This window comes from Elgaria multicarinata, chromosome 16 (assembly GCF_023053635.1).
Source record: "Elgaria multicarinata webbii isolate HBS135686 ecotype San Diego chromosome 16, rElgMul1.1.pri, whole genome shotgun sequence".
NCBI lineage: Eukaryota > Metazoa > Chordata > Lepidosauria > Squamata > Anguidae > Elgaria > Elgaria multicarinata.
In genome coordinates this window covers 12711575-12736374 of record NC_086186.1, presented here as the reverse complement: position 1 = coordinate 12736374, position 24800 = coordinate 12711575, and the positions used below count along the sequence as shown (strand labels likewise).

At 48.4% G+C, this 24800-nt stretch overlaps 1 protein-coding gene across 1 annotated transcript in view; it reads left to right on the top strand.

Annotated features, from left to right (window-relative positions):
* The first annotated feature begins 7927 nt into the window (after positions 1–7927).
* Positions 7928–24800, top strand: part of GRAMD2A (GRAM domain containing 2A) — a 56040-nt gene continuing 39167 nt past the window's right edge. The window contains exon 1 of the mRNA XM_063142430.1: positions 7928–7947. The gene's annotated coding sequence lies outside the window, so the exon portion shown is untranslated. The remainder of the gene's footprint in view (positions 7948–24800) is intronic.

Genomic DNA, 24800 nt, shown 5'->3' with positions numbered 1-24800 from the left:
CACACTGCCTAGATGCTTTTCATATCGAAACCCTGAATGTTCCTTTTGTACCATGTTCAAGCAGAGAGCCAATCAGACCAGATTTCCACAGGCCAGGATGGTAAGGACTGCAGGGCACATTTGTTGGTGAGGAAAAGAGTTCGAAGTGGGAATGGTAAGAGATCATTTCTGGGGGTGGGGATTCATTAAGTAGGGTTTGTTTGTTTTTACTCTGTATGCTATTCCAAATACATACGATTGAGTTTTCTCCTGTGTTGGTTCTATTTAGAGCAAACCCATTGCAATGAATGGGACTTAAATTAGACTTAACATTGGATAGAATCCCATGTATCCCCACATAGCCTTTGCATCCATATGCATTGTGTCGTACCCCCTGCAATTCTTCTGAAACTGCTTATTTGTTGTACTGGGAGATTAACAAATCATAGATTCTGCCAATCAACCTTGCCTTGCTTCGGATGACCTCAGAAGAGGGATGCTTTAAGAAGAAAGATACTTCTCTGGAAGCTCTGGGCGGCAGGGATTTTGGCTGCCTCTGTATTCTGAGGATTTTAGCACATCATTAACTCTGCAAGAGGCTGGATTGGCCATGGGGAGAACACTCGCACTTGCAGGAACTTCCCTGGGGACCTCTTAATGAGAAAGGTGCCTGCTTTACAGTTTCCGGCAGTGCTGCAGGCTGATCTTGTAAAGGCAGCAATGATCTCACTTGGGCCTGAAGAAGTGGGCACAGTAAACTCATTGCCAGAGAATGAGTGCCTGGGTGCTCAGCCAGATCAAGGGGTGTATGTACCTGGAGTAGGCTTGATGCTGAGCAAGTTATGTAGTAGGTGTAGCCCAGTCCATATTAGATACAGCAGGAAGAGAACTAGCTATACTGGTTTGTGATATGAACCCTGCTAACGGCAAAAAAGTCCCAGCCATGAACCCTATTGGAGTGAGTGGAGGACATTGTAAAATGCAGGTAGCACTTGCTTCAGTACACACACACACAAACACACACACACTTTTTGTCCGTCCCCCCCCCTTCTCCATCCACAATAGAGCCTGTGGACTGGCTGCATGCTAAATCTCAACTTAGGCAGATACTTGGCAGAAACCCCAAATTCTCTGCACTACTGTCACAAGATAAGCCAGGCTTCTATTGTCCAGATTCAGATCTGGCTTTGGATTAATAAAAAAATCAACTAAGAATATTAAGTACCCAGACTTGGTTTTGTCACTGCAGAGTCTTGAATGATACCTGCAATTATCTAGATCTCTTTAGAAACATAAGACACTGGGGCCAGCACCCACTTAAAGATTCCATAGTAAGTCACATAATTGATTATATTTGCATGTGAAGAAAATGATGCTGTAGAAAAAGAAAGCATACTTCACTTATTTTTCAAGAAGTTCGCCCACATGAAGCAGTAGGCGCTATACCCTAGAAGAGGCATTCCTTCCTATAGCAACAAGGAAGGAAATGCCTCTTCTGAAACACTGCTTGCCAGCTACTGCTTTTGTAAGCTTTAGAAATTAAATTATTCACCTTTTTAAAAGAATCTGCTGCTTGTTTAATGGGAGACATGTTTCTAGTCCATCACATAGCTTTTTTTGTCGGTTAAGCTAACCAATTAATGAACTAAGTATTGCAGCCTTACTAGGCATCCTATCTTCTGTTCAAGTAAGTGGTGATAAGAAAGACCTCTGCCTGAGAGGTGAAGACCAGCCTGCCTCAACCTGAGAAGATGCGAGGGAGACTGGAGCAGGCAGGCACCATCGGGGCCTGCTTCAGTTGGACACCCCCCCCCCCACAGGGCTAACTGACATCTTCACCCTGTGGGGAAGAAGATGTGAGGGAGACTGGAGCAGGCAGGCACCATCGGGGCCTGCTTCAGTTGGACCCCCCCCTCACAGGGCTAACTGACATCTTCACCCTGTGGGGAAGAAGATGCGAGGGTGACTGGAGCAGGCAGGCACCATTGGGGCCTGCTTCAGTTGGACCCCCCCCCCCCACAGGGCTAACTGACATCTTCACCCTGTGGAGAAGAAGATGCGAGGGAGACTGGAGCAGGCAGGCACCATCTGGGCCTGCTTCAGTTGGACCCCCCCCCCCCCACAGGGCTAACTGCCATCTTCACCCTGTGGGGAAGAAGATGCGAGGGAGACTGGAGCAGGCAGGCACCATCTGGGCCTGCTTCAGTTGGACACCCCCCCCCCCCCACAGGGCTAACTGCCATCTTCACCCTGTGGGGAAGAAGATGCGAGGGAGACTGGAGCAGGCAGGCACCATCGGGGCCTGCTTCAGTTGGAACCCCCCCCCCCCACAGGGCTAACATCTTCAACTTGTGGGGAAGAAGGAGCTGTTGGTTTGCCCCTCCATTGGGAGATGAGAGGACGGAGCAGGGCCTTCCCACCAGCCTAAACAGTCTCCTTAATTTCTTTTTATTTTCTCCCTCTTCCCTCCCCATCCACTTTTCCTTGTGTGTCATGTCTTTTTTTTTAGAATGTAAGCCTGAGGGTAGGGACTGTCTTCTTTACTGATACATTGTAAGCCGCTCTGAGAGCCTTTTGGCTGAGGTGCGGGATAAAAATACTCTAAATAAATAAATAAATAAATGTGTTGGGACTGCAACTCCCAGCTCGCATGGCCATATTTGCTGCAACTAACACAGCCACTCCTCTGGAAACAGATGGGTAGTTTCCTTTATGGTATAGAATTCTATTTGGCTTGTATTGCCTGTTTTAATGATGCCTGTGGTATGCCTAAGTACACCAGTTGCTAGAAGAACATGGGTGGGAGGGTGCTGTTGCACTCAAGTCCAATTTTTTGGTTTCCATCAAACATCTGGTTGGCCAGTGTGTGAACAGAATGCTGGACTAGATGGACCCTTGATCTGATCTAGCATGACTCTTCTTTTTTTATGACTGCATCCCATTTGATAATGGAAGTAGAAATTAGATTGCACTGCCATGGGAGTATATTGACTACCATCATACTATGCGATTCTATGCCTGACGTAACCATCAATATTTCCCCTATTTATATTGCCCATCACATTTTGATGCACACATATGATCTACTTCACACAACACATAGTTAAGCTATGGAACATGCTACCACAAGATGTAGCTATGGCTACCAACTTGGCTTTAAAAGGGGATTAGACCCATTCATGGAGGATAAGGCTATCGGCAGCTGTTAGTCATGATGGCTACCGTATTTCTTCGATTGTAAGACGCCATCGATTGTAAGACACACACTAATTTCAGTACCAACAACAGGAAAAAAAGCTTTGATTTTAAGAAATAATAAACGCACCCGTGATTCTAAGGCGCACCCCGTTTTTAGAGATGTTTATATGGGGGGAAAAGTGTGTCTTAGAATCGAAGAAATACGGTATATGCATCCTCCAGGCTTAGAAGCAGCATGCCTCTGGATATCAGTTGTTGGGAACCAGCAGCAGAAGGGTCTGTTTACTCCTGCATCATTATTTCACACAGTAGCCAGTTGGATGCTATCAGGAAGCCCATAAGCCAGGACATAAAGACTAGTCCTTCCCAGCTGTAACCACCCCAGCAACTGGTACTCAGAGGTATGCTGCCTCCAAATATGTAGGCTCTACTTAACCAATGCGGCTAATAGCTGTTGGCACTTGGATCTTTCCTGAATTTGAATAATTCCCTTAGTCCTTTTATGTCAGTGAATTGCATAAACTTATAAAGTATTTGCTTTTGTTCTGTTCTGAATTTGAGAATGCTCTCAATGAGAAACCGGGGCCTCATTAAGATAAGGCTTTTGGTCTGATTCAGCAGGCCTTTAGGTACATTGTCACAGTCCTGAGCGTGTGAAGGAACAGATTCCAGAAATCTCCGTTCTTATCCCGGATGCCTTTGATGGAGCCGGTGCTATTTTAGTGCCTGGGTGTGGATACTCAGTTTGTGCCAGCATGGGCTCCACACTTCATTTGATTGTGAAAGTTCATTTCCATGGCAGATGCCCGAAAGGCTGGGTGCTTGTTTATGTTGAAGGAATGGGAATAAATAACTTAATGACAGGTTGAAGAAGCAGGAAAGTCTCTCCACCCACTGGGAGTGTGGGGACAGGCTGGTATCAGCCTATATCCTGCAGGTGTGAAAGATTAGCCAAGGAATTCATTCTAGGCAAGAGAGGTGGTGTGTGTGTGTGAGTGCGAAAGAGAGACCATCTTATTTAAATGGGGAGTGCTCTTCCCTTGAATGGGACCTGCTGTGAATTAATCATTGAGACTGTTGCAATGAGGCTGCAGACTTCTAGGTAAAACTAAGGAAATAACTAATAACTAATTTACATCAGAGGTATTGAAGCTCTTTCAGCTCATATGCAGTGTTGCATGTCTGAGAGAGAAGGTAGGTGGTGGTGTGATTCTGATAGTGGCTGGGTCTAAAAGCAAAAGGGGCAGCAGGGCTAAACCGCACAAGTAAATTAATCCTAAATAAGCCTGTTTAGCATTTAGGAAGCAGAGAAGGTGTTGTAGTCATGATGGTGTTAGGATTAAATTGAGATTAAAATGCAAAATCAAACATGCTCAGGGCATTTCTTCCTTTTCCTCCTCCTCCTCCAAGGTTGGCAGAGAGTTGTTGTTTACTCTTAACACATCAGGAATGCAGAAGCAATTGTAAAGCATGGAATGGTGGGGGCAGGGCCGGCGGTGCTACCATAGAGGCCACTCAGGCGGCCGCCTAGAGCGCCAAGCTAAGTGGGGCACCAGGCACAGCGCAGCACTCACACGCGTTGGCCCGGCCTGGCCCGAGGATTCAGCTGGGCCTGGGCGGGCAAGATGGCGTCCCGCGCCCGCCCAGCCGAAGCGAAGCCAGGGACGCTGGGGTAGGGGTGGGGCGGCTCCACGTTTGGACTTCCAGAACACGCCCGAGAAAGAGAGAGAGAGAGAGAGAGAGAGAGAGAATGCATGGGGTCTTTGAGTGAATGCATGTGTTCAGGCGTGTGTTTGTTTGGAGTGAGTAATACTGAATGTGTGTGTGTGTGTGTGCGCACGTGCGCGCATGCGTGTAAGTTGGGGGGGTTATTTGGAGGTGATATTCCTATTAAATAATGCATTTTAGACCCATAGACGTTCCTTTCCAATTTGTTTGCTATAATTGGCATGACGTATTTCTTGCACTTTAAAATCAATTTAGCAGTTTCAAGTTTTGTGCTTCTTATTTTTTCCAGGAAACATCTGTTCTTAAAAATCAAAGTTGGCATTTTGGGTGTGTGTGTGTGTGTGTGTGTGAGTGAAAGTAGCTCACCTTGCCTAGGGCGCAAAATAGTCTGGCACCGGCCCCGGGGTGCGGGGGGGGGGGAAGAGAAATGTAAGTTGCGAGAAATGTTAGTGTTGGACTGCCCACAAGGGCAACGAACTTTTCCACAACCTTACTGGTGGGTAAGACCCATTGAATTGCATAAGGATCGGTTTACACGGGCAAAATCTATTTATTTATTTATTTATTACATTTTTATACCGCCCAATAGCCGAAGCTCTCTGGGCGGTTCACAAAAATTAAAACCATAATAAAACAACCAACAGTTTAAAAACACAAATACAAAATACAGTATAAAAGCCAACCTATTGAAATGAATAGGATTGAAGTTAGTCATTACTAGCTTAAGTCTCATTCGTTTCAATGGCTCTAAGTAGGATTTACGTTGGCTTTAACCCCCAGGGGCTGGCAGGAAAGACCCTAACTGTGAGACTATCTCCTGCCATCTTCTGAAAAGAGCGGCCCCTTTAAGAGGCGTGCCGGCAGCTTTCGCCCGCCTCCCTGTTCCTGAGGGCGGGACTTCGGGAGGTTGGAGCTCGAGGCAGCCAATGGGAGCGCGCGGACGGGATGGTGCGCGCGGGGCGGGGGCCGCCGCCGCCGCTAATAGGCTGGCGAGTGGGCGGGGCTTGCGCCGGGCGATCGCGAGCTGCCGGGAATGACGGCGCGGCGGAGGGGGCTTCGCGCGGGGCCGCCGGGCAGGTACGCGCGTTACATCATCCCCCGTGTCGGCTTGTACGTGGGAACGGGGCCGGGATGCGCGGCTGGGTCTCGGGAGCGGGGAAAGACGCTCCGGGGCTCGGCCGCGCCTCGGGATGGCGGGTTGGCGGGTCCTTGTCCTGCTGCCGCCCCCCCGAGGCTGAGGAACCGGGGGAGCAGCCTGCGCCCCGGACCTTGTATGTACCTCGGATGGGGCTGGGGAGGGAGCGGGAGCCGACTCCGCCTGCCTTGGCTCTGGGTCTAATGAGGGCAAATGATCTCCCTCCAGACTTCTCTCTCCTAGATCTGAGCGCTGGGACGGAGGCGGCGGCGGCGGGAGGCTTCGCGGGCGCCTTGGCTTATGCCGTCGTCTGGAACCTTTTGAGCCGGAGCAGCCGCTCGAGCAGAGGGTAAGGGGGCAGGCCGGAGGCGGGGGTTGCTGCCGGATGGGGATGAAGGCTCGGCTCCGCCAGTGGCCGAGCTGCCTGCTTTCGGGGAGGCAGATTCAGCGTGGCCCCTGACGATGCCACATAGGCTCGGCTCCGTCCAGCGCACTCATCGCCTGCCTGGGGATGGGTCTCCCAGCCAGACCCCAGAATCGCCCTCATTATTATTATTATTATTATTATTATTATTATTATTATTATTATTATTGCTCTTAGAGCATGGTAGGATTCGAACTGGTAACCAGCCTTGCGCCCTCTCGGCAGGGGTTTCGTTTTGAGTTCCCAGGTGCTGCCAAAGCAAGTCTTGCTCTAAAGCAGAGGTGGGGAACCTCAGAGCCTGGGGGCCAAATCCGGCTCTCCTGAGGTCCCAAGTTTATTTTCAGGGTTCCCCAGATAACCACGCCCCCTGCCCTTGCCCCCTCGCCCTCAACCACCAATCGTTTAGTGCAGTGGTCTTCAACTGGTCGAGACCTGCAGACCCACCACCGCTCGGACTGCCAACCTGCAACATGGCAGCAACAGCGTTGCCGCGACCCACTTTTGGGTTGTGACCCGCCAGTTGAAGACCGTTGGTTCAGTGCTTTGCTGGATTTTCTGCAGCTTTCTCTCCCACCACCCCCTTCCTCCCTTCTGAAAGGCCTCTTTTAAGCCTTACTTACCAGCCGAAAGAGCTTGAAGCTAAAATAGGTGGCCATTTTTGTCCCGCCCACTTTTGCCCATTGGAATGTGGCAAAAAGAGAGTCACAGCACCCATGGCTCCAAACAGACCCAACGTGGAGCAGAAGCCACAAAGCTGGGCTAGGACTTGGAGAAACATGTGTTCAAATTCCCTGCTCAGCCATGAACCTCACTGGGTGGGTGAGTGAGTCACCATCTCTTAGCCTAACCTACCGTATAGGGATGTTGTGATGTGGGAATGGAAAGAACAGCAGAAGCGCCTCTGAGCACCTTGGAGGGAGGGTGGGATAAAGGTGTCATTTAATCATAAGGTGAACATGCAGTTCTGTTTGCTCATTAGCAGAAGTGGAGCAGGGGCTTTTCTTTCAAAGTGATTCAGCTCCAAGACTTTACAGGAATTATCCCTTCAGGTTTGGGAACATTGTTTGCATCACCTCTTCACTTGGGGGGTGCCGCAAGATGGTACTCTGCCCAGCAGGGCTGGTGGCAGAATTGCCGTAATCTTGTACATCTTGTCTCTCCTTATAACTACCCTGCAAAATAGGATACTTTTAAATAAATATAGGTTGGCTGGGGAAAGCTGGGAATTGTAGGACTCCCCCCCCCCCCCCATCTAAACATGCCTAGGGTTATCTCCCAAATAAACATTGCTTTCCTAATGGGAGAACAAATACTAATAGATTCAGACTTGGGTTTTAAAGGTCTCAATACTAACCTGTTTAGTATATTGCACATGGATGAACAAGGCAGCATCAGTGAAAGGAGCTTGTTAATTTTGCAAAATTGGCCTGCTACCTTGATTCCTGTGGCTCTGCAAGGTAGCATTTAGCACTTTTAAAGAAATGTAGGTAATGCTGATGAGCTGTTCAGATGCCTGGCTTTTTGCCCAAGTTTCTTTAAATGATGGTACTATAGTCTAGTGCTGCCTCTCCCCCATCCACACACAAAAAAAGACCAGAGATTTAGGAGCAATGCCATCCTGTTCAAATGCATGCTGCCCAGTTCCTAAGAATTGCATCATACAGCCATGGTCGGCAGGGAGAGGTGGAGTGACAGGCTTGGAACCTCTGTGTGTGTGTTTTTACCATTTCTCCATACACAATCCTGGCTTTGTCTCTGCTGCTGCTGAGCTGTCGCGCTGAACTAACGGGGAAACTTCCACAGCTTGAACTCTGGTGTTATAATTCCCGAGAGCAAGCCGGGCAAAGGCATGGGAGGCGAGGCGAGCGAGTTGTCTCTCGCTGCAGACACACGCGGGCTTCTGTATGTTGATGATTCCCAGGTGCCTGAGTTTTAGCAGCCCTGCGTCTGGTGAGTTGAGCAACTTTCTTTCGGCGTGTGTAGCTCTGGCTCCCTTCGGCTGGCGCTCGGAGAGTCTAGGCTGCCATCTTCCTTTCCTTCTCTGTCTTTCTCGTTCGGGTAACGGGCAAGGGTGGATCTGCCAGGCTTTTCTCCCTCCAGCTGATGGACCTCCTTATTGCATGGTTTTGGAAACACGCGTTGGGCGGGATTGCTTGGACGAGACCGTTTGGGAGGCCTGCGGCTCGCGGCTCTAACAGGCCTGTCATTGTTTGCTTTGCGCTATTGCACATCCATCTCTGCCAGTTAGGACAGAATGTCTGGTTCTCTCTTTCTCTCCTCCCCACCCCCCACCCCTTCTTCTTTTGCTACACTTGGGCATGTTAATTATTTTTGCTTTGGCGTTCCCCCCCCCCTCGCCTTTCCTCCCCCTGGCTGATTGCTTTCTTTTGAATGGAAAGGTTTTGCTGTGACATCTGCAGGAATATGAGAAACCGGGCCATCACATGACCTTGAAGTTAGGGGAACGCTGTGTCGAGTTGGCTGCTGCTTTTCAAGCGGGCGGTGTGCTTCCAAGCCTCATGGGCCGTCGGCCCTCCGCTGAGCGTGGCTTTCTCTCTCTCTAGCTGTGTCGAGAAGCCGCCTTCGTGGTGGTGGGGCAAAGGAGCAGAGGCTTACGGAAGGGACTAGATGTCTTGGCCTGGAGGGGTGGCCCCTGTCTCTGCTTTCCAAAACAGGCCCCCTCCACCCTCCCCTTTTGCCCAGGCTGGTCGTGATTCTCGGACTCTGACTTGGTGGGTACCGTCCTGCTAAATCTGTACAGTTTGGTTTCTTTTATTTTCAAAGGGACGTCCTTAGCTGACACATGTTAAAACCTGAGCAGGCAGAAATCAAGGCTTGGAAGGGCTGTTGAAGAGCACATGCAAAAGGTCCCAGGTTCAATTCCCTGCATCTCTGGATAGGGCCAGGATAGATCCCACTCTAAAACCCGGAAGATCCCTTTCCAGTCAGTGGCAAGTAGAGAATTTGCAGCTAGATCACTGGTGGGCAACCTTAGACCTTGGGACATGTGCAGCCCTCCCACTGTGGCCCTTTGGGGTTCCCCAGATGCCCCCCCCCCTCAGCCCTTTCCCCAACCACTAAGCTTCCCAGGATTTTGTGCACTGTTTCCCCTCATTTCAAAAGGTTGAACTGCCTTTCCTAAGGTTTAGTTACTGTCAGGAAGAGTTTCAAGCTAAAACATGCTGGTATGTTTAGTATTTTTTGCCCCACAAATTTGCCTTTTCTTTTGCCCCTACCCACTCCTGGAATGTGGCTCCCAAGAGCTTTTCTGAATTGAATTCAACCCATGGGCTGAAAGAGGTTCTTCACCTCTGAGCTAGATGGACCAATGTTTTGACACTGTGGGCCTGTTCAGACAACATGCTAACCCATGGTTAGGCCACTAACACTTTTGCAGCAAATGAGCATGTTTAAACCATGGTTATGTAGCCACCATGGTTAGGATTGGTTCACATAACACACTTAGCCATAATGTTTAGCTCAAAATGCTTAGTAAAACCCAGAGCAGATTCACATTGGAGCCACCAGCCCCCGCTGGTTGATCCCTCTTTAAAGGCATACAGTAGTACTGTAGAGCTGTCCTTGGTGAAGGTACATGCGTTCATCTTTTCCTATTGTATCCTGCCATGGTCTCTGCTGAAGCTAGTTTGGCAAGTTTCTGTAGTGCTTTAAGGTATATCTGGGAAAGCCCAAAACTGTTCTGTAAGTGAGGTGAATGCTATGGCAACAGATGCATACATTTTGGTGCAAGTATCATAGGTGTCTGTTGTGATTATGCCTATGATTGACATACTCTTATTTATTTATTTTTATTTATTTATTTATTTATTACATTTTTATACTGCCCAATAGCCGAAGCTCTCTGGGCAGTTCACAAAAATTAAAAGCATGAAGAACATAATAAAACAAACAACAATCTAAAAACACAACTACAAAATACAATACTCTTCCACCCCACTGCATCTCATTCCTAATGCTTAGACTACTTTTGGACTGTTTACATTTGAAAAAATACACGAAACGATAAATGTACATGTACCCTATAGTTCTAAAAAAAAAAAGCCTCCAAACTCATGCATTCCTACTCCCCACCTCCCAAGCTAAGTCTTGCCATTCAATAACTTGTGCTTTAAAAAAAATTGCTTTTAAAAAAGTCCTTAGTGAAATTGACTAGCCCAGAAGCTGCTGCCCAGCTGGTCTAGTTAATTTCACCACTCTGTTTAGTTAAGGGACTATGAGCAAGGGCTATAATTAGTAAAACCTAAGGAACAAGCACCATCCATGGGGGCTAAAGGAGAAACTGTGATAGCCAAGGCATCCACATGTATATCATATGTGCTAATAATGAACTTGTTCTCTGAATGGTGGATTCTTAAATCCACTTAGGGATTTTAATATATTATGAAGTATAAAAGTATGGTAATAATGATAAATGTAGCCAAAATGGCACCTTCCACAAACATGAGGGACATACCAGCAGGCTTAGGGATCCTCAAGCTTTGTAGAAGTTAAAAAAATGATAATTCGACCCCAACCACCTACCCAACAGCGCATTGAGATGTGAGCGTTCTCAGTATGCACGGAATGCTGACTGGCAGTCATGGGGGGGTGGAGGAGGAGGAATGAAATGGCATATCTTGTTAAAAGGGGCATGGCTTGCTGGCTGGCATACTGTCCTGGAGCACTTCGCACTGCAACTGTTGGTTGCAGCAGGTCCCACTTGTTATATATTTGTTTTTTTTAGCCTGTTGGTCTCTTAGGGAACTTTGATCGCCGTTGGCTTAGATTTTTCTCCTTGCTCACACGTCCCCCTGAGCTGCCTATTAATAAACGTGCTTGGGAAGACGGCATGTGACATCTCCTAATCTGTGTTGTTTGCATGCCTAAAGAGGAGTCCAGTGTGATGAAGGCTGTTTTCCCCCCCTGCTCCGGGCTTTGAGTCCTTCTTCACCCGATAAGGATCGCCTCACTCCCAAATCGCGTGTCTCCCTCCCCACCTCTAGAGAAGTGTAGCTTTTTCAAGCCGCCTCCTCTGAACCTGCACGAACAATTTCAGATGGAATGCAGGTCGGGCAAAGCAGCCGTGCCCAGCGAGTGCAAGGAAATGAGGTCACTGTTGAATAAGGGCTGTGTCTTGCTGGAGGTTGGAGCCGAAGGCATGAAACTCTCGGGACTCGGCATGGGCATTCTTGAGCAAGCCTCCTGCAGGAGCTTGACTCTACATGCAGTGGCGGGACGGGTCAGATGCAGCACACTATTGGGGCCATCTCAACCAGGTCTTGCGTAAGCTGCCTTCTTTGCTGTGTGCTTGCAAAGGATGCAACTGCAGGTGCAATCCTGTGCATCCAGGGCCGGTGCCAGACTATTTTGCGCCCTAGGCAAGGTGAGCTACTTTCACCACCGCCCCCCAAAAATGCCAACTTTGATTTTTAAGAACATATGTTTCCTGGAAAAAATAAGAAGCCCAAAACTTGAAACTGTTAAATTGATTTTAAAGTGCAAGAAGTACGTCATGCCAATTATAGCAAACAAATTGGAAAGGCATGTCTATGGGTCTAAAATGCATTATTTAATAGGAATATCACCACCAAATCATCCCCCCCTAACTCACGTGCGCATGCGCACACACACTCAGCATCATTCACTCCAAACAAACACACGCATGAACACATGCATTCACTCAAAGACCCCATGCACCCCATTCACCCATACATTCTCTCTCTCTCTCTCTTTTGGGCACGTTCCGGAAGTCCGAACATGGAGCCCCCCCACCCCAGCGTCCCTGGCTTCGCTTCAGCTGGGCGGGTGCAGGGTGCCATCTCGCCCACCCAGGCCCAGCTGAATCCTCGGGCCGGGCCGGCTCACAGCCCAGCGCCCCTCTTAGCTTGGCGCTCTAGGCGGCCGCCTGAGTGGCCTCTATGGTAGCACCGGCCCTGTGTGCATCTTTAGACAGAAAAAATGCAGATGGCCAGGGAATGTTGGGAGTTGTAGGACTTTTTTTCTGTCTAAACATCCATAGGATTGGACCCTAAAATGATCAAGGGGCTGGAGCAACTCCCCTACGAGGGAAAGTTACGCTGCCCTGAGATCCTAGTGATATAGGGCAGGAACCAAATGATTTAAATAAATAAACAGCTGGGATTGTTTAGCTTGGAGAAAAGGTGAGTCAGGGGAGACATGATACAAGTATACGTAATTATGCATGGTGGAAAGGGAGACATATTCCTCCATCTTTCTTAGTACTTGAACCCGTGGCCATCTCATGAAGCTGATGGGTAGGAGATTCAGGACAGATAAAAGGAAGGACTTCTTCACACACTATGTAGTTAAATAATGGAATTTGCTACAACAAGATGTTGTGATGGCCACCAATTTGGATGGCTTTAAAAGGTGGGGTAATGATGGATAAATTCCTGGAGGAGAAGGCTGTCAATTGCTACTAGTCCTGATGGCTATGTGCTACCTCCAGCATCTGAGGCAGTAAGCCTGTATACACTAGTTGCTGTGGAACATGGGTGGGAGGGTGCTGTTGCACCATCTCCAGCTTTTTGTTCCCTGGTCGACAGCTGGTTGGCCACTGTGTGAACAGAGTGCTGGACTAGATGGACCCTTGGTCTGATCCAGCAGGGCTCTCTTATGTTCTTATGATCTGTTGAAAGAAGATGGTCCCTTGATGAAGAACCTCTTCAGGCCTGCGTTTTCTTCACTACAGCAAGATCATCTATGTAGACCAGCCTTTGCCAACCTGGTGCTCTTCAGCTCTGAAGAGCACTAGGTTGGCAAAGGAGAACGTTTAGTTTGGCCATGTGACTTTCTCTGTGTGTGTAGTTTAGATCACAGCCTTCAATACGGAATTTAATGATCAGTGGATTCATGTGGAAGGCGGTGGCCATTCAGATTTGGGAATACAAACTTTGGGGAGTTTAGTTACGTGATGAATTTCCTTGTGGGGAAGACGTCATGTGCAAAGCAGCAACAGATCCCTGCCGGGTAAGATGCAACAATGAAGATGGGTATTTCTGGGGCTCTGCAAACCATTCAAGGTGTCTCCCAGCAGCCTTCTCGGTATGCGGCAGAATGAGGCCAGCAGCTGTTCCCCCCTAATCAGGATGAACGTGTTCTAAAAAAGGCGCTCTGTGTGTGTGTGTAGGGGTGGTGGTGGAATATACCCTTGGTTTAAGCTTCGGCTTCCCTCTGCTGTGTTGTATAACCATGTCACACTCGGTTTAGGATTGGATTTAAGAACTGACGGCATCAAATCATGGTTGTATTAGAGGGTTTTTCCCCCCTGTCTTTGTAAAATGCTTTTCTCTGTTTAAAAAAAACCTAAACCCGTTCTGCTTCACAGAGCAGGAAATTTGGGCATAAGATGGGATGCTATTGAACCAGATAGAACTGGTCAGTCCCTGGTAACTTGCATAAAGATGGCAAACCCAGGTTTGAGATGGGCCACATTCAGACAGTCTTCCAAGCCATAGTTGGGAGGATCAGAAACTAATAGTGGTGAGCCTTCTACCTTGTCTGCTTTGTTCTCCCCTCCATCTACTTGCGAAGGGACGAGAAAAGGTGTTTCTACGTCTGCTTGGCAGCAAACTACAGGTTGCTGTTCTGCCCGAATGGCATAAACTATGGTTTGCATAAACCAGCTTTCTCCAAGTTGGTACCCTCCAGATGTATTAGATTACAATTCCTACCATCCCCAGCCAGCATTGGCCATGACCTAGTTTGGCCATGACCCTTAAGCCAGGATCCCAAAACATGGCTTGATCTTGGTCTGAAGACAAATGAGTTTGCAGCAATCTAGAACTTTTGATTCCCCCCCCCACCGCACACACATTCGAAGGGTGGGGAAAATGGAGGAGGGCGGGTGTGAGCCTGAAACTCGCCGTTGCTTTTTCTCAGAATTACAACTCACGGCTTGGCCTTCTGTAAGCCTCTGTGTGTGCATGACGGGCCTCTAAGACAATAGAGCATCCTGGGGTGTAACGAGACAACAGAACCATCCTTCTGTGGATGCATGAGAAGAGGTGGGCCTGGGTAATAAAAGCCTGACGTTACAGGACAAAGTTCATCTGCAAACATTAGGCAGGAAGCTAAAAATATGCCACGTGGGAGAAGGAATCGACACGAGGCTTGCACAGAGAATCTAGTTCACATTGTGCTGCTGCAGAGAGCGATAAGCAAAAGGTTCTGCAAATGGGAACACGTCCAGGCTGCAAAAACCAAGGGGCAGAATGCTGAGTTTTCGGCCTCTTTGCCAAAGAAGGCTGATGCAGGCTGTCGGTTTGCATGATTACATTGGGCCTGTTCAGAAGGCACCTTAAACCATGGCTTTAACCACAGTGGTTAAGCCAGAAAGCCAGGCCGTGTTCAGAAGATGCCTTAAACCATGGCTTTAACACGGTGGTTAAGCCAGAAAGCCAGGCCGTGTTCAGAAGATGCCTTAAACCATGGCTTTAACCACGATGGTTAAGCCAGAAAGCCAGGCCGTGTTCAGAAGACGCCTTAAACCATGGCTTTAACCATGGTGGTTAAGCCAGAAAGCCAGGCCGTGTTCAGAAGATGCCTTAAACCATGGCTTTAACCACGGTGAATAAGGCTTTTTGCTTTATTCACCATGGTTAAAGTCACGGTTTAAGGTGTCTTCTGAATGGGGCAGTTGATATCCTTCCCTTACTCTCATCATGGATTGCATGTTGATGTATGTAAAGGCTTCCCAGGCAATTACTCATCCACTGACCAGACCCACACCTGCTTAGTTGTTTATAGTTGTGTTGTGTGACCAGATTACACAGAACAGACTCTGAAATAGGAGGGTACATAGGAGCATAGGAAGCAGCTCTATTTCCAGGTCAGACGTCCTCCTCCTCCTCCTTATTCTTATTTTATTGGTACACTTATATCCCACCATTTTTCCTTCTGGCAAGGAACCCAAGGTGGCTTAGCCGTTCCTCCTCCTCTCCATTTTATCCTCACAGCAACTCTGCGAAGTAGGTCAGGTTGAGAGTTCGTGACTAGCCCAAAATCACTCAGTAAGCTTCATGGCTGTGTGGGGACTAGAACCCGGATCTCTCGAGTCGCAGCGCAACACTCTAGCTCAATGCTCTAGCAGAACCTTTGAGCCAAGGGCCGAACTCCATTCCAGAGAAGCTTCCAGGGGGCCCGTTGCAACGGTGGGCAGGGACAAAATACCAAAAAAAATCCCGCATATTCTAACTTATAGGAGAGGTGTTTCGACTTTTTAGAATGTGGTGTGTGTGTGTGTAAAACTGCATAAAAGCTGGAGGACTTCTCAGCTGGTCGCAGCCTACCCAATCCTGGTGCCCTCTAGATCCTTTGGGCTACAACTCCCAGCATTCCTGGCCATTGGCTGGGGAGGGTGGAGGTGATGGGATTTGAAGTCCTAAACACCTGTTGGGCTTGTAGGAGTCTGGCCTATCAAAAAGCTGGCCTATTCTGGGGTGTAAACGTGTTGCAAGACGTTTTGCCCTCCCGATCAACAAACCAAGCAAAAGGTGTCTTGGTTGAGCGCAGAGGGAATGCCAGGGAGTTCCTGGAAGATGCGGCCATTGGAGGACGCCTGCCGTTGTTGTGTTGCCACGCCGACTGGACGCCGGGGGGGGGGGGGGAACCTGGCCTTGAATCCGTGCTCCGCACTGGCGGTCTGCCTGGAAAGGGAGAAATGGGTCTTCTGTCTCCTGCAGGCTTACCTAAACACCATCCAAAGGGAATGGAGGCTTCTTGTTGATGTTGCTTAACTTTTCTAAAAACACAAGGAGATAGGATGGCATCCAGGGCGATGAATAGCCTCAAGGTCCAAAGCAGCAGGAAGCCAGCATTTCTGTTCCCACCTCCCACCCACCCCCACTGTGATTTAAACCTGTGGGATAACATGTTGTGGCAGCTGGGAGGGGGTTGGTTTGGTTTCGGGGTCTGTGTTGATTTGTGTAGCCTGGCCCCTAATCTGGGGGGGCTGCCTAAAACAGCTGAGGAGAGGAGTGGGGTTTATAACTCCAGTAGCCGGCTATTTGGGAATGGGTGGAAGCCAGACGGTGGGGTGTGTGTGTGTGGTTTTCCTTTCAAATAATCATTTTAATCTGTTTTATTTCTTTTCGGATGCAGTGTTGAGCTGCTTTGGGGGCCGGTATGGACCAAAAAAACAGGATGGGAACATCCGTAATAAACACTCAAAAAATGAAATACTTCTCATGGGGACAGTTTCAGCCCAGCGGCTGCTAGTTACCGATCTTGACAGCAAAGCTTTATTTCTTACTGCAGCCGGGGTAGTAGGTTCTATGGCGTCCAGGCGGACCCACTGACCCAGGGCCCAGGATTTCATTTCCCCACACCCTCCAGACGCTTCTCCCAACTGAGAGGAAAACTTGCTGTCTTATTGCACCTCCGTCCTCCCATCTGTAATGGGGATCCGACCCTTTTGTTCCATCACATAGGGGGCTAAGTCCTCTACGGAGCCAGCATCATACGATGGCCATGTGTCCTCTTTTACGGAACAGTCCTCTATTTTGAAGGCGGCCTCTATTCGTAGGGCTGCCCGCTCTACGTCCAGTTTAAAGATAAAGAACTATTACAAGGAAAAGCTAAAATTGTCTATCAACAGCTTCTGAGCAGGGACAGGGGCTACCTCAGCCTTCCTCAACCTGGGGCGCTCCAGATGTGTTGGACTACAACTCCCAGAATGCCCCAGCCAGCTCGCTGGGGCATTCTGGGAGATGCAGTCCAACACATCTGGAACGCCCCAGGTTGAGGAAGGCTGGGCTACCTGGTCACAGACTTCCCCACTGTGGTGGGCTGGGTTGTATTTCTATTTAAATCAGCTCCTTTCTAAATTTGCATCGATACATATGTATAAATTAGCATATGCAAATTTGTGTCCTCTCTTTTTTGGGTGATGCTTGTCCTCTGTTGTTGTTGGCAATTCACAAGCGGCCATCGGCCCGGTCACCCATGGGAACTAGCTGTTTGCTTCGCACTCTCGTGGTTCCCCGCTGCCAGAAAGCCTCTGCCTGCTGGCGAGCGGCTTAAGGAGATGACCTCAGGGTTGAACGCTGACCTGCCAGGAATGCTCCAGTTTTTAAGTTGCCAGCTTCCTGATCCAAAGCTTGTATAACCAACTTAGCTTCCTGGCTGGAGTACTGGCAGCTGACTCCAGCAAGCAAGCGAGGGAGGGATGGCGGTGGAGCATGGCTCAGCACAGGGCGGGTAAGGCACGCTGCGGCCCGGAATGCCCCGGGTTGGGCAGCTCCCCACCCCCCTGCCCTCCGGGGGTTTCAGTGATGTTCGCAGTAGGTGGAGGGCGGGGGTCAGCTGGGGATGGAGAACAGACGTGCTTTGCCCTTTCCAAAGTGCCGGCGTGTCTGATTGGGGTGTGTGTCGCGATTTCATGAATTGGAGCAGTCTCCAGCTGGAGACGGGGCTGTAAAGACAGACGGCGTGGTTTTTGTGTGCGTTGCGGTTTAGAAAACAAAGCGGGATTGCGCCTGTGGGTCCAAAAACGAGTTTACAATCCAGTGAGAACGGGCCACCCTGCTTGTGCCTTTTGGGCCCTGGAAGCATCTCCTGGGAAGCTGCCCTTTGCATGCTGTAGGTCTGGTCCCTGTGCAAGGAACTCAAATGTGCGCCTGCCTATCCAAGGTGTGCTTGTTTTCGTCTTGTGCATGTGAGTTAGAGCCACGTAAAATGGGCCTCTGCCGAGATCCGGCCAGGTGAGCCAGCTGCGGTGGGCCTACGGACATTGGGGCTGGTTCTGCCGTGGGGCTGCTCGTGAGGTCTTCCGTTCTGGATTGGGGAGAGCAAAGGAAGGGACCTTTCCCTCTGCTTTCTCCGTCTTCCCAGCACTGTAGCTATGGAATCCAGTCTTTGCCCAGACAAGCACATCTCTCCCTTTATTTGCTCTTGAGAAATCCTAGGCTTAAAATGCGCCCGAGCAAATCTCTGCCTCGTCTGATTGAGGCAGAAAATCCACTTAAGGCCTTATGTCTATCTGCGCCTCCCGCTCTCCCTCCCCGCCCCGAAAAACTGTTGGAAATGAGGAAGGAGAGGCGAGGCAGCTTTGCTGGAGGAATCATAGAAGCAGCGTTGGGTAGTTACCAGCCAGTCTACAAAGCTTTTCTTTTTGGGGTGTGTGTGTGTGTGTGTGTGCGTGCAGCAGGTGCATTGGGCCTCTTCGCCTAAAAACACCCTTCTCCAATCTGGTGTCTTCCAGATGTTTTGGATTACACCTCCCATCATCCTTGACCATCACCCATGCTGTCTGGGACTGATGGGAACTGTAGGTCAAAACATCTGTAGGGAACTGGGTTGGATGAGTCTGCTTAACAGGGGCTCATCTCAGGGGGGTGCATGGTCAGTGTGGGCTGCACGAACTAAGACAGGATGAGCAACTTCTGGGCCTTGGGAGGCTGCCCTGTCTGCCCCCATCCCAGAACTCTGTGAGGGCTGCCCCCCTTCCCACACTGCCAGAAGTGGCTGCCCCTGGAATCCGAGCATTTCTACTTGGAAAGAGGCACATGGGGAGCGCATGGCTTGGTCCCCAGTCCATCCAGCAGCTATTAGTTCCTGCACTTTTTGTGTCCCTGCAGAATAGAATAGAATATTTATTTCTTACCCTCTTCTCCCTCTGGATGGAGGCAGGGAACAACATTAAATACAAAATCACAATAAAATGCATAAAACTGGTTAAAACCGTATTAAACTAATACAATATTAAAATAACAATTGGACACGTTAAAAAAAATCTGGGTTAGGCCTGCATGAAGAGATCCATCTTTATGGCAAGGATTTCAGGGGATGGTGGCTACAATAGTGGAGGGAGACTGGGGCCTCCACCAAAAAGACCGTGGTGGTCCGTGTGTTTTCTACCTCTGAACTAAGAGAAGACCCCCTGGGTCTCTTGAGCTGTAAGGTAAGAGTCAGGATAGTAGTCTTCTTTTTTAAAGGATGAATTTTATTTACTAAATACAAGGTAACACTTACATAATAACAAAAACATCAACACATGCAGTCTTTTTTACATTATTCATCACAAATTCTATACGTATTTTATCATCATTGTCCCTGGACATGCTCTGGTCGTATACAATTGAAGCTCAGCTGCAGTCACAAAATCATCACTTTTCATTTATTAGCCTTGCTGGTTATGACACCTTCCAAAAATAGGATTGCACACTCGGCAGATGCTGATCTGCCGACCCTGCATTAATAAATGTAATGAAGGGCAGCCACATTTCAAAGAATGAGTCCTGTTTGATTATGCCGCTGATCAACCGGTTACGTTGTGTTCGTTTTTCACCAGTCAGATTTTCAGAAAAAGTCAGGGTGGAACTCTTGATTCCTGCAAAGGTTGGCAGGGTTGCAAACCACTCCAGAACCCCTCTGATGTGGCCACAGCAGAGGGAGGCCTGAGGTGGCAGCTCTGACTCCCGGTGGATGGGGTCCATGATGGGTCAGGGCACAGTAGTTTCCTGACCATTTATTTATTTATTTATTTATTACATTTTTATACCGCCCAATAGCCGAAGCTCTCTGGGCGGTTCACAAAAATTAAAACCATCATAAAACAACCAACAAGTTAAAAATACAAATACAAAATACAATATAAAAAGCACAACCAGGATAAAACCACGCAGCAAAATTGATATAAGGTTAAAATACAGAGTTAAAACAGTATAATTTAAATTTAAGTTAAAATTAAGTGTTAAAATACTGAGTGAATAAAAAGGTCTTCAGCTGGCGACGAAAGGAGTACAGTGTAGGCGCCAGGCGGACCTCTCTGGGGAGCTCATTCCACAACCGGGGTGCCACAGCGGAGAAAGCCCTCCTCCTAGACCATGCCAATCTGGAGTCCTTCTACAATGACTACTTCTACTTTCCCCCCTTCTCTAGCACTTACAAAGTGCCTAAAATGGTAGAGGTGCTGTTCCGAGATTAAAAGATGAGACCAGCTCTTTCCATAGGGGCACAATCTAATAGCATGACACAAAAGGAAAATGGAATGGGGAGGGAAGAAGAAACAAGCAAGTTCAGGTACCTATTTTTGAAGTTACATCATCTCGTAATAGAGCTAGCGTGGTGTAGTTTCTAAAGTCTTGGATTGGGGTTCAGGAGATCCAGGTTCTACTCCCCGCTCAGTCATGAAACTCACTGGGTGACTTTGGGCCAGTCAGTGACTCTCAGCCTAACCTACCTCATAGGGTTGTTGTTAGGATAAAATAGAGAGGTGAAGGAGCCGCCTTGGGTTCATGAGGCCAAAAAAAGGTTTCCACCAACTAGAACTTTATGTGAAAGACATGCGATGGGCTTAGAATTAAAGAGTTCCGAGCCCAGGGATTTGCTTTGAGTACCAAAACTGAACAGGGCTTTTGGGAGTGCAGTTGTGCTTGTACACAGACGCATGGAAAACCAGTTGCAGTTTTCACCACTTTTTCTGGCATTTGGGCGGCAAATTCAGCAGTGGTGGAAAAGACAGGAGCCCACAAAGACAGCCGGATTTTTTTGGGGGGGGGGGGAAATGGAACGAATTGACTACTTCTGCCTTAACGTCTTCACCATATAAGTGTTCCAAAAACAATTCAAGCGACCGCTATTAGCGCATCCAGTGTATAATTTTTCATAGGTTTTAAAACATTTAAAATTCTAACGTTTAACATTTTATAGCTTTAAAATTTTTAAACATATATGCGTATAAACAGATTTCAAAATATGTGACATGTTTCGGTAATAAAACGCCAGCTTTTTAAATTTAAATTTTAAAAAAAATGTATGAAAAAATTATAAACTGGATGGGCCGCTAGCGGCCGTTCGTTTTGGTTTCGGAGTGCGCAATAATTATGCGCATCGCCTGCATATCTGTTGATTCATGTAAGTGTTGTCACCATGGCTCACAGTTAAAAACAGTTAACAGTACAACTGAATAAGAAGTATCTAAGACAGCCTTCCTCAACCTGGAGCGCTCCAGATGTGTTGGACTGCACCTCCCAGAATGCCCCAGCCAGCTGGGGCATTCTGGGAGTTGTAGTCCAACACATCTGGAGCGCCCCAGGTTGAGGAAGGCTGACCTAAGACAATGTAAAGCAGAAGAAAACGCCAGCAGAAAGTTCAGGGGGAAAAACAGAATCAAATCCAAGTCACTCTTGTCTTTATAAACTTGGGCAGTGCTCAGAAAGGGGGGTGGGGTGTTGCCCTATTTATAGAATGCTCTCCCCAAGGAGACTTACCTGATGCCCCAACCTTTCTTTTCTCCCCGACATTTAAGATGTTATGTCTGTTTCCATGTATTCTACGCTGGTTTTTCCTGTGCTGTGTGTGTTGGGGTGTGTGTGTTTTATTTTATTCTTTTCGCTTTATTTGGTCTGCCCAGAAAGCTTTTGTTATCAGGCAGATTAAAAATATAATAAATACAATGAATAAAAGCAGCCCCATCTGTCGCAGGCAAACATATCCCCTCCAGGCTAGAGACGTCCCCCAATGACATAATCTCCATCTTGCTTTTCCCTCTTCTGTTTCCACTTGACCACAGATTCCAAGTTTGGCACAATGTGCAAAATAAGGGCTGCATTATGAACATTTATTTGTCGTTGTTGTTTCTGTAGCACTGCTGATGCCCGTGTTGCTTTCTGGAGTGTTACAGTGAAAAGACGGGTCTCTGCCTCGAGGAGATTACACACCCTAAATCTTGAGACAGACTCTTAATTAGGTGTGTTAGTGCCTTGGAATGAGAGGTGCACAACAAAGAGAATATTTTGTTTGAAATGCCTGAAGCACATTTGTGAAGTTAAACAGCCCAGCGTAAGGAGGTGGAGGGGGGAAGGGGGGAAGGAAACGAAAAAGTAAAATGAGGTTACATGTCTGGGCTGATGTTAACCCAGCAAACCGGAGTCCTTTTGTTTATTAAACACAAAGAGCTGGGAGAGTCTACGCTTACTGGATTACAGCCCCAGGGGTGGCAAGGCCCTGCTGCCTGGGGCTTGCTCTCATCAGGGCTCCTCCCCTGGAAATGCATTCCTTTGCTGACGCTGGATGCCAAACAGAAGTTCCAAAAATAAATGACAAAGATCAAGTTCCAAACCAGGAAATGGGTTTGAAAAAGTCGACTTTTCCCCTCGGAAGCTGATCTACCCTGCAAGGTCATATCTGTGCTGCATTTTTCTTTTTCTAATAAAAAAACTTCTTTCTGCCCTCACAACAGCCCTATAAGGTAGGCCGGGTGAAGGGCAAGCAAGTAGCCCGAGAGCCTCAGGCTCAAGCATTGAGCAGGGGTTTGGACTCGATGGCCTTATAGGCCCCTTCCAACTCTACTATTCTATGATTCTATGAAAGGAACTTCCGGAGGTGCCCATTTTCTGTCTAGCTTGCTATGGTCTACCACAGCCTTCCCTAATCCAGCGCCCGCAAGCTGGGATGGACTAAAACTCCCATCATCCCCAACCTGCATGACTGGGGGATGATGGAAGTTGTAATCCGACCCACTTGGAGGCGCCAGGTTAGGGAAAGTTATTATTATTATTATTATTATTATTATTATTATTATTATTATTATTTATATAGCACCATCAATGTACATGGTGCTGTACAGAGTAAGTTGGTCTCATCTGAGTGGCAGTAGTACTTCAGTGGTTCAGGCAAGGAAGGCAATTCCATGTCACCTCCTGCCTCTGGGCTGGGGTCCATATAAGGCGGTATCCTTGGGCAACGGCCAGGGACCCCAACACCCTGGCTTCACTTGGCAACTCTTCCCCTTTCTCCTTATGATGTTGAAACCGGTCCCGTAGTTGATGTGGCCTGACCAGTGTTTGAGGTGGCGCCAAGGTGTGGGAGTGGTGTCTTCCCATCACCTGCTTTAAAAGTTGGCCACGTGGCTCCTTTCCGTAAACTCTGATAATTTAGTTGTAACCTGATAAGCAGTGCAAACATCCATGGCTTCCAACTATGGCAAATGAGCTGCGGTGAGCCTCGTGCTTCTCCGCTCCCCTCCCCTCTTTCGCACGCCGGAGTAAAAGGTAAGTCGAAGCTTTTGCTTCCAGTTTTAAACTAGCCATGGTTCCTTGTGATGACTGAACTTGAAGCACTGTGGATTGTTGGAACTATGGTCTCAGAACAAGCCAAGATCTGAAACCATGGTTTGAAGCTGGCTTGTCCTTGCTAACCATAGCTTCAACAACTTGCTTAAGGCAGCCTTCCCTAACCTGGCACTCTCCAAATGTTTTGGGACTACAACTCCCATCAGCCCCCACTCGGCATGGCCAATGGTTAGGGATGAGGCAGGGGATTTCAAGCTCAAAACCTCTGGAGGACACCTGCAGCCTTCTGCTCCCCTTCCCTCTCCCTTGAGCCTCAAAAGTGCTGTTCTTTTGATTTGGACCGCATCCTGGGTGAAATGGATCAAGACGTCCAAGTCTTTCTGCTTGCAGGATGAGCCGAACCCCCGCGTACTGCGACGGCCCTGAGAGCGGCTAAAAGTAGCAACAAAGCTGACCCAGAAATAGCTCTGAGATTTCCAAGAAAACAGCTCTGCGCTTGAGCTCAAAAGCTGCTTGACCTTCTCTCTCTTTCTCTCTCATATAAACCCACGCCGTGTCAATCGTGTCCTTTGTCCGCGAATATCCTGCATCCCACTGCCCTGGCCTGGAATCAGTGCTGCGTCCTTTTTCTCAAGAACAGCCACAACCACACATCCCTAGAGGCCGGCAGAGAGGAAGGCATCATCTTACTGTGCTAAGTAAATAATCCGTAACTTGCTGGCCCAGGTGCTGAAACTTGCTGAAGTGCATTTTTTTACTGCCTGTCACGGGTTGCGTGCCGCTGCCTGCCCCACACGCGTACTGGACGGAGGTGGGCACCAGCAGCCATTGCGAGTGGCAGAGGCACAGGCCAGCAGCTCTAGGGACGAAGGAGGCTGGGGGAGAGGAGCGAGAAGAGGAAAACCAGTTGGAGTCACTCAAACAATGGGATGGCGGCCATCAAGTTCAGGGCTGCCATCCAGAGTAGGAAAGGCGGGGACATACTAAGCGCCCCCTCCCCAGCAGGGACCCACTGATGTGCCCCCTGCAAGTTGCTCCTGCTGTTCACCATTGCAACCTACTTGTTCACCTACCTCTGGCCCAGACAATGGCGATGCTGTGGCCTCCTGGCTCCCTGGCACTCTACCTGCCAAGCAAGCAAGCGGGATCCATGTTGAGAAAGACGAGGAGGAACAAGAGCGTCTGGCGACAATGGTGGTACTGGAAAGAGAGTAAAACTCTGGCATTCGATGAAGTAAATAAATGGTTTTAATAGTTTTCTTTCAAAAATAATCCAAAGATTAAAACAATAGTAAAAATT